Genomic DNA, 13,059 nt, shown 5'->3' with positions numbered 1-13,059 from the left:
ACTATACAAGAGAGAGGATCCTATGTGCCCTAAGAGCTTACACTCTACAGGAGAGAGGATCATATTTCCCCAAGAGCTTACACTCTACAGGAGAGAGGATCCTATGTGCAGGGCTAGGTATGGGAATATTGGCAATACTCTTCATTGATTTATAGAGAATAAAACAACACATTTGCAACTAAATCTGTGAAGGACGGATCATGAGGCTGTGGGGAAAAATAAATGCAAACAGCACATTGCACAAAATTCTGATAGGTGCACCATGACTGATTGTCACCACTAGATGGCAGCGGGTGGCAAAGGAAAGCTCAGACATCCATAGGACTACACACTGGGGCACGGTGGTTTGGAGATCTCTCTTATATTTCTCCTCTGCCTGTAAGGGTGCAGTCACATGACTGTGGGATGGGCATTCCCGTGTTACAGACCGCAAACCGTGGAGTCACTAAACACAGGCACTGGCCGTGTGCACCCCGCATTGTGTGCTTCCGTATTCGCACCTCTGCACCACAAGAAATAAAACTTCCTATTTTTTTCCACATTGCTATCAATGAGTCCGCACCGTGATGTGCAATGCACACCGCCAGTGCTCATATTTAGAGGATCCGTAAAACGGGCACAGTCGTGTGAATGCCCCCTAAGATGGTGGAGAGACCCACTAACAACAGGAATGGAGATTGTTAGTTTTTCATTACCTTTGTCCTCTATTAAGCTTGGCTGTTGTTAAAAAAAGTTAGTGCACCTTCTCCTCGTCTATAGAGGGGACTAAAAACTTGCTGAAACGGCTCCAGCATTCTGGTGTAAACTACTGAGAAAAGCATCTATCCCGGCACCACATGTATCATCCAGATGGTGGAGCAGGCAGCAGTTTTTGGTTTCTCAGATGAATACAGTTGGAGGCCTGTAAGCCATGTACCGGGGTGGGCTCCCTAGGATACAGCAAAGTCACAGACAAGAAAAGCGACACACCAGCTTTATATGCAAGAACAGAAACTTTACTTTAACAATAGAAATAACACAACAATATAAATATATACAGACTAAGTTATGCCCCAGGCTCCCAGTCACTGTCCCTGTCCAAAAGGACAGGCCTAGCCCTGTGGCGCACACAGCAGAGCCTGCAAGTCGTGCTGTGCCGCAAAAGATGACACACCTAGCCGGTTCCAGACGCAGCAGAGCCTGCAAGTAAAATACTGCGCCGCAGAACAGTTCTGTACGGCCTAGCAAAACATATAACACTAACTATCTAACTACTTTCAGGCCTAGGCTTAGTCTCTGTTACTTTAGGCGCCACTCAGTATAAGACAATGAGTAATCAGGTGTACTGACCGCGTCCGTTCTGGGCCCGAGGATGTCGCTTACTCGGGATGGCCATCAAACTCTCAGTAACCGCGAGGCCTTGCTTGGTATTCAGACTTCTGCCCACACGCTGTAAACGGTCTTCATGGAACAATCTCTCTTTCAAAGAGCCGGATCCAGTAAAGGACAACAGCTAATCTCCTTTCTCTGCGTGCTAGTTCACTCCTGGACGCCGGGAAGCCAAGATGGTATCGGATTCAGTCTCTCACAGAACATTCCTACCACCATGTCAGATCAGCTGACACTTCCAGGTTCTCTTCAGAAGCAGCCTGCATGAGTCACCATCTGCTTTACATATTCAAATCCCAGAGTGTGTTGGTTGTAGCTGAAAAACAGTGGCCTCTAGTGCCCAAAATGCCAAATAACAGTTTCGATACAATTAGGCACAAACATTATACAGGAAGAGCTATTCCACAATCTCACGGGAGTATGGAGGTAGCGTAAGGCCCTGTAGGAGTATATTTGCCTCCTACTACTGCTCTGGGCAACACAGAGATTGTGTGAAGATGCTATTCGGCCACATGTATGGGCCCTAACTCCATCCTAACCAGGACAACCCCTGTGATGTGATATTTTGTGGTCTCCTTAATGTTCATGAGGGTTGTCCACCTCTGGGGTCAAATCGAGCTCTGACATCTGTGATCCTTCTGGTTCAGACATGTGATGAATGGGAGAGCACATGGCTGTGTGACATGTGCGGTCCTCTTGTTACAACATAGCACATTATCCTTCTGATGCTGAACTGTTATGGTGGTGATAATATAATGTCTGCAGTGCGATGGGGTCGTGTTGGTTTGTAATGTGCTTTTGTTAATGCACAGTGACTGCAGAAGCTATAGAACTCCTTTTGTTTTTTCAGAGATTTTTGTTGTCACATGTATTTATTTTGTAATATGATTAATTTCTGGTATTTTGTCACACAGAATAGTATTGTCTGACACGGAACTGATTTTTATACAGCTAATTTGTTTATGTGTCACACAGAATTTATATGTGTTATTTTGTGACTATGCATATAGTACAGCCTCCATAAAAGGTAGTTTTTACATGATGGTGGTTGTAGTGCCATGTGTTTCCATGAAGCTTGTAAATATGGTAGAGACACTTACCAGTCTTCATGGGGTTCAGAATAAGAATATTATTCATGATTTCCTTGCTTTACAATTACATTTTAACAAATCTATATCTGCAATAAGGAATATACAGGGTGGGCCATTTATATGGATACACCTTAATAAAATGGGAATGGTTGGTGATATTAACTTCCTGTTTGTGGCACATTAGTTTATGTGAGGGGGGAAACTTTTCAAGATGGGTGGTGACCATGGCGGCCATTTTGAAGTCGGACATTTTGAATCCAACTATTGTTTTTTCAATAGGAAGAGGGTCATGTGACACATCAAACTTATTGGGAATTTCACAACAAAAACAATGGCTTGGTTTTAACGTAACTTTATTCTTTCATGAGTTATTTACAAGTTTCTGACCACTTATAAAATGTGTTCAATGTGCTGCCCATTGTGTTGGATTGTCAATGCAACCCTCTTCTCCCACTCTTCACACACTGATAGCAACACCGCAGGAGAAATGCCACCACAGGCTTCCAGTATCCGTAGTTTCAGCATATGCTGTGAAGATACGAGATGTGCAGCACCTGAAACTACGGATACTGGAAGCCTGTGCTAGCATTTCTCCTGCGGTGTGTGAAGAGTGGGAGAAAAGGATCACTCTTCCTATTAAAAAAATAATAGTTGGATTCAAAATGTCCGACTTCAAAATGGCCGCCATGGTCCCCACCCATCTTGAAAAGTTTCCCCCCTCACATATACTAATGTGCCACAAACAGGAAGTTAATATCACCAACCATTCCCATTTTATTAAGGTGTATCCATATAAATGGCCCACCCTGTATTGTTCTGACCAGCAGAGGGCGGTAAGTGTCTTCAGATTCACCAGGCGCTCGCTCCAGTCTGGTAATGTTCTCCTTTAGGAGGTGACTACATTGTGATCTGTGGTGACGTGGGACTCACGGTAAAATTACTGAATTACTGCAACCGCAATGTGTCCATATGGGAAAGCGATCACAAAAAAATCAAAACCTGTCAAGTTTATTAGGATCCTTGCTGGCCACAAAAATTAGAAGGTCTCCAGAAGGACTGTGCTGTTCCTAAAATGTCTAGAAAGGATACTGGAAAGTAAACCCTACTGCTCACACTGTAGAGGACAGAGGATCCCGGTGCCCTAAGAGCTTACACTCTACAGGAGAGAGGATCCTGGTGCCCGAAGAGCTTACACTCTACAGTAGAGAGGGTCCCAGTGCCCTAAGAGCTTACACTCTACAGGAGAGAGGATCCTGGTGTCCTAAGAGCTTACACTGTACAGGAGAGACATCTCCGGTGCTCTAAAGCTCTTAGAACCAGTTGTAGCTGACACGGGGCAATAACAGGTAAGAAGTGCAGCCTTAGGCCCATTATAATAGGGTTAGTTAGATCCTTTCTGTATCAGTTCCTTACGGTTTGAAGATTTATGGCCACCTGGGGGAAGGAGCATTACTCGCCCTCATTGAATAGACATAGCGGTGTACCTCATAGAGATCTATTGTCAGGTAATGTTCTGTGGGAAAAGAAGCAGCCAAACCAGAGACTTCTTCAGCCTGCAGCATAACCTCACGGCTCTATTATTTTCATCAGCCCAGAAGATAATATTGATTGCAATGTCTTAGAAGGTCCTCAGAAGAGTATTGGTTGTCATTGCAGAGACTCGGTCGTCTACGGAGACTTATTCCCAGGCAATGCTCCATGAGCTCAAACCAACATGAAAGTCTGTCCTGGTCATCTCTGCAGGGCTAGTGATGGGAATATTGGCAATACTCTTCATTAATTTATAGGGAATAAAACACAATACATTTGCAACTAAATCTGTGACGGACGGATCATGAGGCTGTGGGGAAAAATCTATGCGAACAGCACATTACAAAAAATTCTGATAATTGCACCATGACTGATTGTCACCACTAGATGGCAGCGTCTGGCAAAGGAAAGCTCAGACTTCCATAGGACTACACACTGGGGCACGGTGGTCAGGAGATCTCTCTTATATTTCTCCTCTGCCTGTAAGGGTGCAGTCACATGACTGTGGGATGGGCGTGCCCGTGTTACGGACCGCAAACCGTGGATTCACTAAACACGGGCACTGGCCGTGTACACCCCGCATCATGGTGCGGAACACAAGATGCTTCTGTGTGCTTCCAGATTCGCACTTCTGCACCACAAGAAATAAAACTTCCTATCTTTTGCCACATCTTGTGGATCGCAGACCCATTGCTATCAATGAGTTTGCACCGTGATGTGCAGTGCACACAGCCAGTGCTCATATTTAGAGGATCCGTAAAACGGGCACGGTCGTGTGAATGCCCCCTAAGATGGTGGAGAGACCCACTAACAACAGGAATGGAGATTGTTAGTTTTGAATTACCTTTGTAGGTAATTCTGGTGTAAACTACTGAGAAAGGCATCTATCCCGGCACCACATGTATCATCCAGATGGTGGAGCGGGCAGCAGTTTTTGGTTTCTCAGATGACTACAGTGAGAGGCATATGGAGGTAGAGTAAGGCCCTGTAGGAGAATATGGGCCTCCTACTATTGCTCTGGGAAACACAGAGATTGTGTGAAGATGCTATACGGCCACATTTATGGGCCCTAACTCCATCCTAACCAGGACAACCCCTGTGATGTGATATTTTGTGGTCTCCTTAATGTTCCTGAGGGTTGTCCACCTCTGGGGTTACATTGAGCTCTAACAACTGTGATCCTTTTGGTTCAGACATGTGATGAATGGGAGAGCACACGGCTGTGTGACATGTGCGGTCCTCCTGTTACGACATAGCACATTATCCTTCTGATGCTGAACTGTTATGGTGGTGATAATATAATGTCTGCAGTGCGATGGGGTCATGTTGGTTTATAGTTTCTTCTATGATGTGCGGTGACTGTAGAAGTTATGGAATATATTTTGTCTTTACCGAAATCTTTTTGTTGCCTGGAATTTTGGCTTGTGATACAATACATTTCTGGCACACAGAACTTATTTAGTTTTTTACATAGACTTAATTTTTTTGTCAGAAAATTAGCAGAACTGTGTTTTGTGACACATTGGTTTGTTTGTTTGACAGATCTTTGTCACAGAATGTAATTTTCTGACAGAATTCTACAAAATGAGTTTTGTGTTACAAAATGCACTGTGAACAAATGGCGCCCTGTACAGTACAGGATCCATGGACATGAAGGTTTGATTTTACATGATGGTGGTTGTAGTGCCATGTGTTTCCATGAAGCTTGTAAATATGATAGAGACACTTACCAGTCTTCATGGGGTTCAGAATAAGAATATTATTCACGATTTCCTTGCTTTACAATTACATTTTAACAAATCTGTATCTTCTATAAGGAATTTATTGCTCTGACCAGCAGAGGGCGGTAAGTGTCCTCAGATTCACCAGGCGTCGCTCCAGTCTGGTAATGTTCTCCTTTAGGAGGTGACTACATTGTGATCTGTGGTGACGTGGGACTCACTGCAACCTCAATGTGTCCGTATGGGAAAAACAATCACAAAAATACTAACCTGTCAAGTTTATTAGGATCCTTGCTGGCCACAAAAATTAGAAGGTCTCCAGATGGACTGTGCTGTTCCTATGATGTCTAGACAGGATACTGGAGAGTAAACCCTACTGCTCACACTCTACAGGAGAGAGTATCCCAGTGCCCTAAGAGCTTACACTGTACAGGACAGAGGATTCTGGTGCCCTAAGAGCTTACACTCTACAGCAGAGGGGATTCCAGTGCCTTCAGAGCTTATACTCTACAGGACAGAGGATCCTGAAGCCCCAAGAGCTTACACTCTACAGCAGAGGGGATCCCAGTGCTTTAAGAGCTTACACTCTACAGGAGAGAGGATCCCAGTGTCATAAGAGCTTACACTCTACAGGAGAGAGGATCCTGGTGCCCTAAGATCTTACACTCTACAGGAGAGAGGATCCTGGTGTCCTAAGAGCTTACACTCTACAGCGGAGAAGATCCTACTGCCCTAAGAGCTTACACTCTACAGGAGAGACATCTCTGCTGCTCTAAAGATTTCAGAACCAGTTGTAGGTGATGCAGTGAAATAACGGTTAAGAAGTGCAGATTTGGTCCATCATAATAAGGACAGGGTCAACTAGGTCCTTACGGTTTCAGGATTTGTGGCCTTCTGGGGGAAGACCTGTTACTGGTCCTCATTAAACAGCCATGGTGGTGCCTCGTAGAGATTTATTTTGAAATAATGTTCTGTGAGAACACAAGCATTTTACTGCACAGCAGCCCAGACCAGAGACTTCTCAGCCTGCAGCATAACCTCACCTCTCTTCTCTTTTCATCAGCCCAGAAGATAATATTGATTGCAATGTCTTAGAAGGTCCTCAGAAGAGTATTGGTTGTCATTCTGTCCACTTATAAAATGTGTTCAATGTGCTGCCCATTGTGTTGGATTGTCAATGCAACCCTCTTCTCCCACTCTTCACACACTGATAGCAACACCGCAGGAGAAATGCTAGCACAGGCTTCCAGTATCCGTCGTTTTAGGTGCTGCACATCTCGTATCTTCACAGAATATGCATAGATGACCAGGACAGACTTTCATGTTGGTTCGAGCTCATTGAGCATTGCCTGGGAATAAGTCTCCGTAGACTACCGAGTCTCTTCAATGACAACCAATACTCTTCTGAGGACCTTCTAAGACATTGCAATCAATATTATCTTCTGTGCTGATAAAAAGAATAGAGCCGTGAGGTTATGCTGCAGGCTGAGAAGTCTCTGGTTTGGCTGCTTCTTTTCCCACAGAACATTATCTGACAATAGATCTCTATGAGGCACACCGCTATGTCTATTCAATGAGGGCGAGTAATGCTCCTTCCCCCAGGTGGCCATAAATCTTCAAACCGTAAGGAACTGATACAGAAAGGACCTGTAGAGTGTAAGCTCTTAGGACACCGGGATCCTCTCTCCTGTAGAGTGTGAGCAGTAGGGTTTACTCTCCAGTATCCTGTCTAGACATCATAGGAACAGCACAGTCCATCTGGAGACCTTCTCATTTTTGTGGCCAGCAAGGATCCCAATAAACTTGACAGGTTTGGATTTTTTGTGATCGTTTTTCCCATACGGACACATTGAGGTTGCAGTGAGTCCCACGTCACCACCGATCACAATGTAGTCACCTCCTAAAGGAGAACATTACCAGACTGGAGCGAGCGCCTGGTGAATCTGAAGACACTTACCGCCCTCTGCTGGTCAGAGCAATAACTTCCTTATAGCAGATACAGATTTGTTAAAATGTAATTGTAAAGCAAGGAAATCGTGAATAATATTCTTATTCTGAACCCCATGAAGACTGGTAAGTGTCTCTATCATATTCACAAGCTTCATGGAAACACATGGCACTACAACCACCATCATGTAAAATCTAACCTTTATGGATGCTGTACTGTATGTGTAGTCACACAAACTAACCAACGTGATTTATTTAAATCAGTTCAGCATCAGACAATACTATCCTGTGCAGAAAAATGCCAGAAAGTAATCATATTACAAAATAAATACATGTGACAAAAAAATCTCTGAGAAGACAAAAAGATTTCTATAGCTTCTACAGTCACCACAGACCATAAAAGACACTATAAACCAACACAACCCCATCGCACTGCAGACATTATATTGTCACCATAACAGTTCAACATCAGAAGGATAATGTGCTATGTGGTAACAGGAGGACCGCACATGTCACACAGCCGTGTGCTCTCCCATTCATCACATGTCTGAACCAGAAGGATCACAGTTGTCAGAGCTCGATATGACCCCGGAGGTGGACAACCCTCAGGAACATTAAGGAGACCATCAAATTTTAATATGACGTCCCTAATGCCCTAATAAAACTTTTTCTAATATACTTTATTACTTAATTTTGTATTTTTATTAGACTTTTTCCTTCCTAAAGCTCACCATTCCGTATGTGCTTAAAACTCAGTTCTCCGTACAGTGCTGACAGCTCAGCGGTATACGGAGAGTGAAATGTGCGAATGGGGCAGGAGTGCACATTGCTGCCCCTGTCCGTGCTACACTCTACCCATCTACTAGGCCAGGATTAGCGGAGCGGCTTCTGTTTCCGCCTGTTGCGCTAAGCTAAGAGAACTGCATGTTGGCGCTTAGCTTAGCGGAGTAGGCAGAAGCAGGAGCCCGCTCCGCTCAGCTACTCCTGGCATAGCACATGGGCACAGGGTGTGTGTGCTCCTGCCCGTACTGCCTGCGCTGCTGTGGGCCCATTGAGAAATTTCACATTCCGTACTCCGTGCTCTTTAGGGGGAAAAAATCATAATAAAAAATCCAAAATTCAGTAATAAAGTATATTAGAAAAAGTTTCATTAGGGACATCATATTAAAATCTGATACAAAGGTTTAGTTACTCTTTAAAAACTAACCATCTCCATTTGTGTTTTTGGTGGGTGGGTCCCTCCACCATCTTAGGGCGCATTCACACTACCCTGCCCGCATTACTGACCACAAGCCACAGATCCGCTAAATACCAGCACTACGCATCACTGCGCGGACTCATTGATTGCAATGGGTCCATGATCCGCAAGAGAGGACTACACACTGGGGCACGGTGGTCAGAAGATCTCTCTTATATTTCTCCTCTGCCTGTTAGGGTGCAGTCACATAACTGTGTGACGGGCGTGCTTGTGTTATGGACCGCAAACCGTGGATTCGCTAAACACGGGCACTGGCCGTGTACACCCCGCATCGTGGTGCAGAACACAAGATGTTTATGTGTGCTTCCGGGTCCACGCCTCTGAGCCACAAGAGATAAAACGTCCTATCTTTTGCCACTTCTTGTGGATCGCAGACCCATTGCTATCAATGAGTCCGCACCATGATGTGCAGTGCACTCAGCCAGTGCTCATATTTAGAGGATCCATAAAACGGGCACGGTCGTGTGAATGCCCCCTAAGATGGTGGAGAGACCAACTAAAAACAGAAATGGAGATTGTTAGTTTTGAATTACCTTTGTCCTCTATTAAGCTTGGCTGTTGTTAAAAAAAAAGTTAGTGCACCTTCTCCTCATCTATAGAGGGGACTAAAAACTTTCTGAAGCGGCTCCAGCATTCTGGTGTAAACTACTGAGAAAGACATCAATCCCGGCACCACATGTATCATCCAGATGGTGGAGCGGGCAGCAGTTTTTGGTTTCTCAGATGACTACAGTGAGAGGCGTATGGAGGTAGAGTAGGGCCCTGTAGGAGTATATGGGCCTCCTACTACTGCTCTGGGCAACACATAGATTGTGTGAAGATGCTATACAGCCACATTTATGGGCCCTAACTCCATCCTAACCAGGACAACCCCTGTGATGTGATATTTTGTGGTCTCCTTAATGATTATGAGGGTTGTCCACCTCTGGGGTCATATTGAGCTCTGACATCCTGTGATCCTTCTGGTTCAGACATGTGATGAATGGGAGAGCACACAGCTGTGTGACATGTGCGGTCCTCCTGTTACGACATAGCACATTATCCTTCTGATGCTGAACTGTTATGGTGACAATATAATGTCTGCAGTGCGATGGGGGCATGTTGGTTTGTGATGTGTTTTATGATGCACAGTGACTGTGGAAATTACAGAAATCTTTTTGTTGCCCAGAGTTTTGTCTTGTGATACAATTAATTTCTAGCACAAAATTTATAATTTCTTTTTTCTACATCATTTTTTGTCAGAAAATGTGCAGAACTGTGTTTTGTGACACATTGGTTTGTTTGTTTGACAGATCTTCGTCACAGAATGTCATTTTCTGACAGAATTCTACAAACTCCATTTTGTGTTACAAAATGCACTGTGAACAAATGGCGCCCCGTACAGTACAGGATCCATGGACGTGAAGGTTAGTTTTTACATGATGGTGGTTGTAGTGCCATGTGTTTCCATGAAGCTTGTAAATATGGTAGAGACACTTACCAGTCTTCATGGGGTTCAGAATAAGAATATTATTCACGATTTCCTTGCTTTACAATTACATTTTAACAAATCTGTATCTGCTATAAGGAAGTTATTGTTCTGACCAGCAGAGGGCGGTAAGTGTCTTCAGATTCACCAGGCGCTCGCTCCAGTCTGGTTATGTTCTCCTTTAGGAGGTGACTACATTGTGATCTGTGGTGACGTGGACTCACGGTAAAATTACTGAATTACTGCAACCTCAACGTGTCCGTATGGGGAAAACAATCACAAAAAATCCAAACCTGTCAAGTTTATTAGCATCCTTGCTGGCCACAAAAATTAGGTCTCCAGATGGACTGTGCTGTTCCTATGATGTCTAGACAGGATACTGGAGAGTAAACCCTACTGCTCACACTGTAGAGGAGAGAGTATCCCAGTGCCCTAAGAGCTTACACTCTACAGGAGAGAGGATCCCAGTGCCCCAAGAGCTTACACTCTACAGGACAGAGGATTCTGGTGCCCTAGAAGCTTACACTCCACAGAAGAGACATCTCTGCTGCTCTAAAGATTTCAGAACCAGTTGTAGGTGACGCATTGAAATAACGGGTAAGAAGTGCAGATTTGGTCCCGCATAATAGGGACGAGGGCAGCAGGTCCTTTCTGTATCAGGTCCTTATGGTTTCAGGATTTGTGGCCTTCTGGGGGAAGGAACGTTACTGGCCCTCATTAAACAGCCATGGTGGTGCCTCGTAGAGATTTACTGTGAGGTAATGTTCTGTCAGAACACAAGCATTTTGCCAGACCAGAGACTTCTCAGCCTGCAGCATAACCTCACGGCTCTTTTCTTTTTATCATCCCAGAAGATAATATTGATTGCAATGTCATAGAAGGTCCCAGGGGCGTAGCTAGAAATGCATGGGCCCCATAGCAAAAAAAATGTTTGGCCCCCCCCCCCCATAACAGTGTCGCTGATAGTGACTGACCCCGGCAACTATTGTAAGACGGACGCCGCGTTCCTTATGTAAGTGAGCTTAAAGGGAATCTGTCACCAAAAAATCGCTTATTAAGCTGTAAATAGTACCTTATAGCGCTGCATAGTAGTTTCCTAATGCACTTTTTCTTTGTTTAGCCGCATTTAGCCTCCTTGAGAAATCAATGTTTTATTCAGTCGCTGCCCCGTGCTTCAAGTCAGGTTTGAAGTCAAGGGGGCAGCGGCCTAGGCGTCTCCAATCCTGCTATCCCCGCCTCCCGCCGCCTTTATTGACACACCGGATCTCAGTCCCGGGACCGCGCTCCCAGCCCGCATGCGCAGGGGCGTAACTAGAAGTGACTGGGCCCCACAGCAAATATTTGTAAGGGCCCCCCTCAGCGCGCTTCGCACCTCCCTCCTCCTGTGTAAACCCCACTCCTTTGGCACAGTGTAGCGGTATACTGTATATTGTGTGGCACAGTATAGAGGTATACTGTATATTGTGTGGCACAGTGTAGCGGTATACTGTATATTGTGTGGCACAGTGTAGAGGTATACTGTATATTGTGTGGCACAGTGTAGAGGTATACTGTATATTGTGTGGCACAGTGTAGAGGTATACTGTATATTGTGTGGCACAGTATAGAGGTATACTGTATATTGTGGGGCACAGTGTAGCGGTATACTGTATATTGTGTGGCACAGTGTAGAGGTATACTGTACATTGTGTGGCACAGTGTAGAGGTATACTGTATATTGTGTGGCACAGTGTAGAGTATACTGTATATTGTGTGGCACAGTGTAGAGTATACTGTATATTGTGTGGCACAGTGTAGCGGTATACTGTATATTGTGTGGCACAGTGTAGAGGTATATTGTGAGGCACAGTGTAGCGGTATACTGTATATTGTGTGGCACAGTGTTGAGGTATATTGTGAGGCACAATGTAGCGGTATACTGTATATTGTGTGGCACAGTGTAGCGGTATATTGTGAGGCACAGTGTAGAGGTATACTGTATATTGTGTGGCACAGTGTAGCGGTATACTGTATATTGTGGGGCACAGTGTAGAGGTATACTGTATATTGTGTGGCACAGTGTAGAGGTATACTGTATATTGTGTGGCACAGTGTAGAGGTATACTGTATATTGTGCGGCACAGTGTAGCGGTATACTGTATATTGTGGGGCACAGTGTAGAGGTATACTGTATATTGTGGGGCACAGTGTAGAGGTGTACTGTATATTGTGAGGCACAGTGTAGCGGTATACTGTATATCGTGGGGCACAGTGTAGAGGTATACTGTATATTGTGTGGCACAGTGTAGAGGTATACTGTATATTGTGTGGCACAGTGTAGAGGTATACTGTATATTGTGTGGCACAGTGTAGAGGTATACTGTATATTGTGTGGCACAGTGTAGAGGTATACTGTATATTGTGAGGCACAGTGTAGAGGTATACTGTATATTGTGGGGCACAGTGTAGCAGTATACTGTATATTGTGAGGCACAGTGTAGAGGTATAATGTATATTGTGGGGCACAGTATAGAGGTATACTGTACATTGTGGGGCACAGTATAGAGGTATACTGTACATTGTGGGGCACAGTATAGAGGTATACTGTACATTGTGGGGCACAGTATAGAGGTATACTGTACATTGTGAGGCACAGTATAGAGGTATACTGTATATTGTGGGGCACAGTGTAGAGGT

At 44.6% G+C, this 13,059-nt stretch overlaps 4 non-coding genes across 4 annotated transcripts; 3 read left to right on the top strand and 1 right to left on the bottom strand.

The window, feature by feature from the left end:
* The first annotated feature begins 2,000 nt into the window (after nucleotides 1–2,000).
* LOC122929891 lies at nucleotides 2,001–2,096 on the top strand. Its single transcript, XR_006388098.1, has one exon. It is a non-coding gene; the product is annotated as a small nucleolar RNA U13 (small nucleolar RNA).
* Nucleotides 2,097–5,167: 3,071 nt separating this feature from the next.
* On the top strand, nucleotides 5,168–5,263 carry LOC122929888. The gene has a single exon (XR_006388095.1). It is a non-coding gene; the product is annotated as a small nucleolar RNA U13 (small nucleolar RNA).
* A 2,860-nt stretch (nucleotides 5,264–8,123) lies between these two features.
* Nucleotides 8,124–8,219, bottom strand: LOC122929895. Its single transcript, XR_006388102.1, has one exon. It is a non-coding gene; the product is annotated as a small nucleolar RNA U13 (small nucleolar RNA).
* Nucleotides 8,220–9,871: 1,652 nt separating this feature from the next.
* On the top strand, nucleotides 9,872–9,967 carry LOC122929892. Its single transcript, XR_006388099.1, has one exon. It is a non-coding gene; the product is annotated as a small nucleolar RNA U13 (small nucleolar RNA).
* The last annotated feature ends 3,092 nt before the right edge of the window (nucleotides 9,968–13,059 follow it).

Source organism: Bufo gargarizans, chromosome 2 (assembly GCF_014858855.1).
Source record: "Bufo gargarizans isolate SCDJY-AF-19 chromosome 2, ASM1485885v1, whole genome shotgun sequence".
NCBI lineage: Eukaryota > Metazoa > Chordata > Amphibia > Anura > Bufonidae > Bufo > Bufo gargarizans.
Note: the sequence above shows the minus strand (reverse complement) of the source record. Positions and strands in the feature narration are given on the sequence as shown.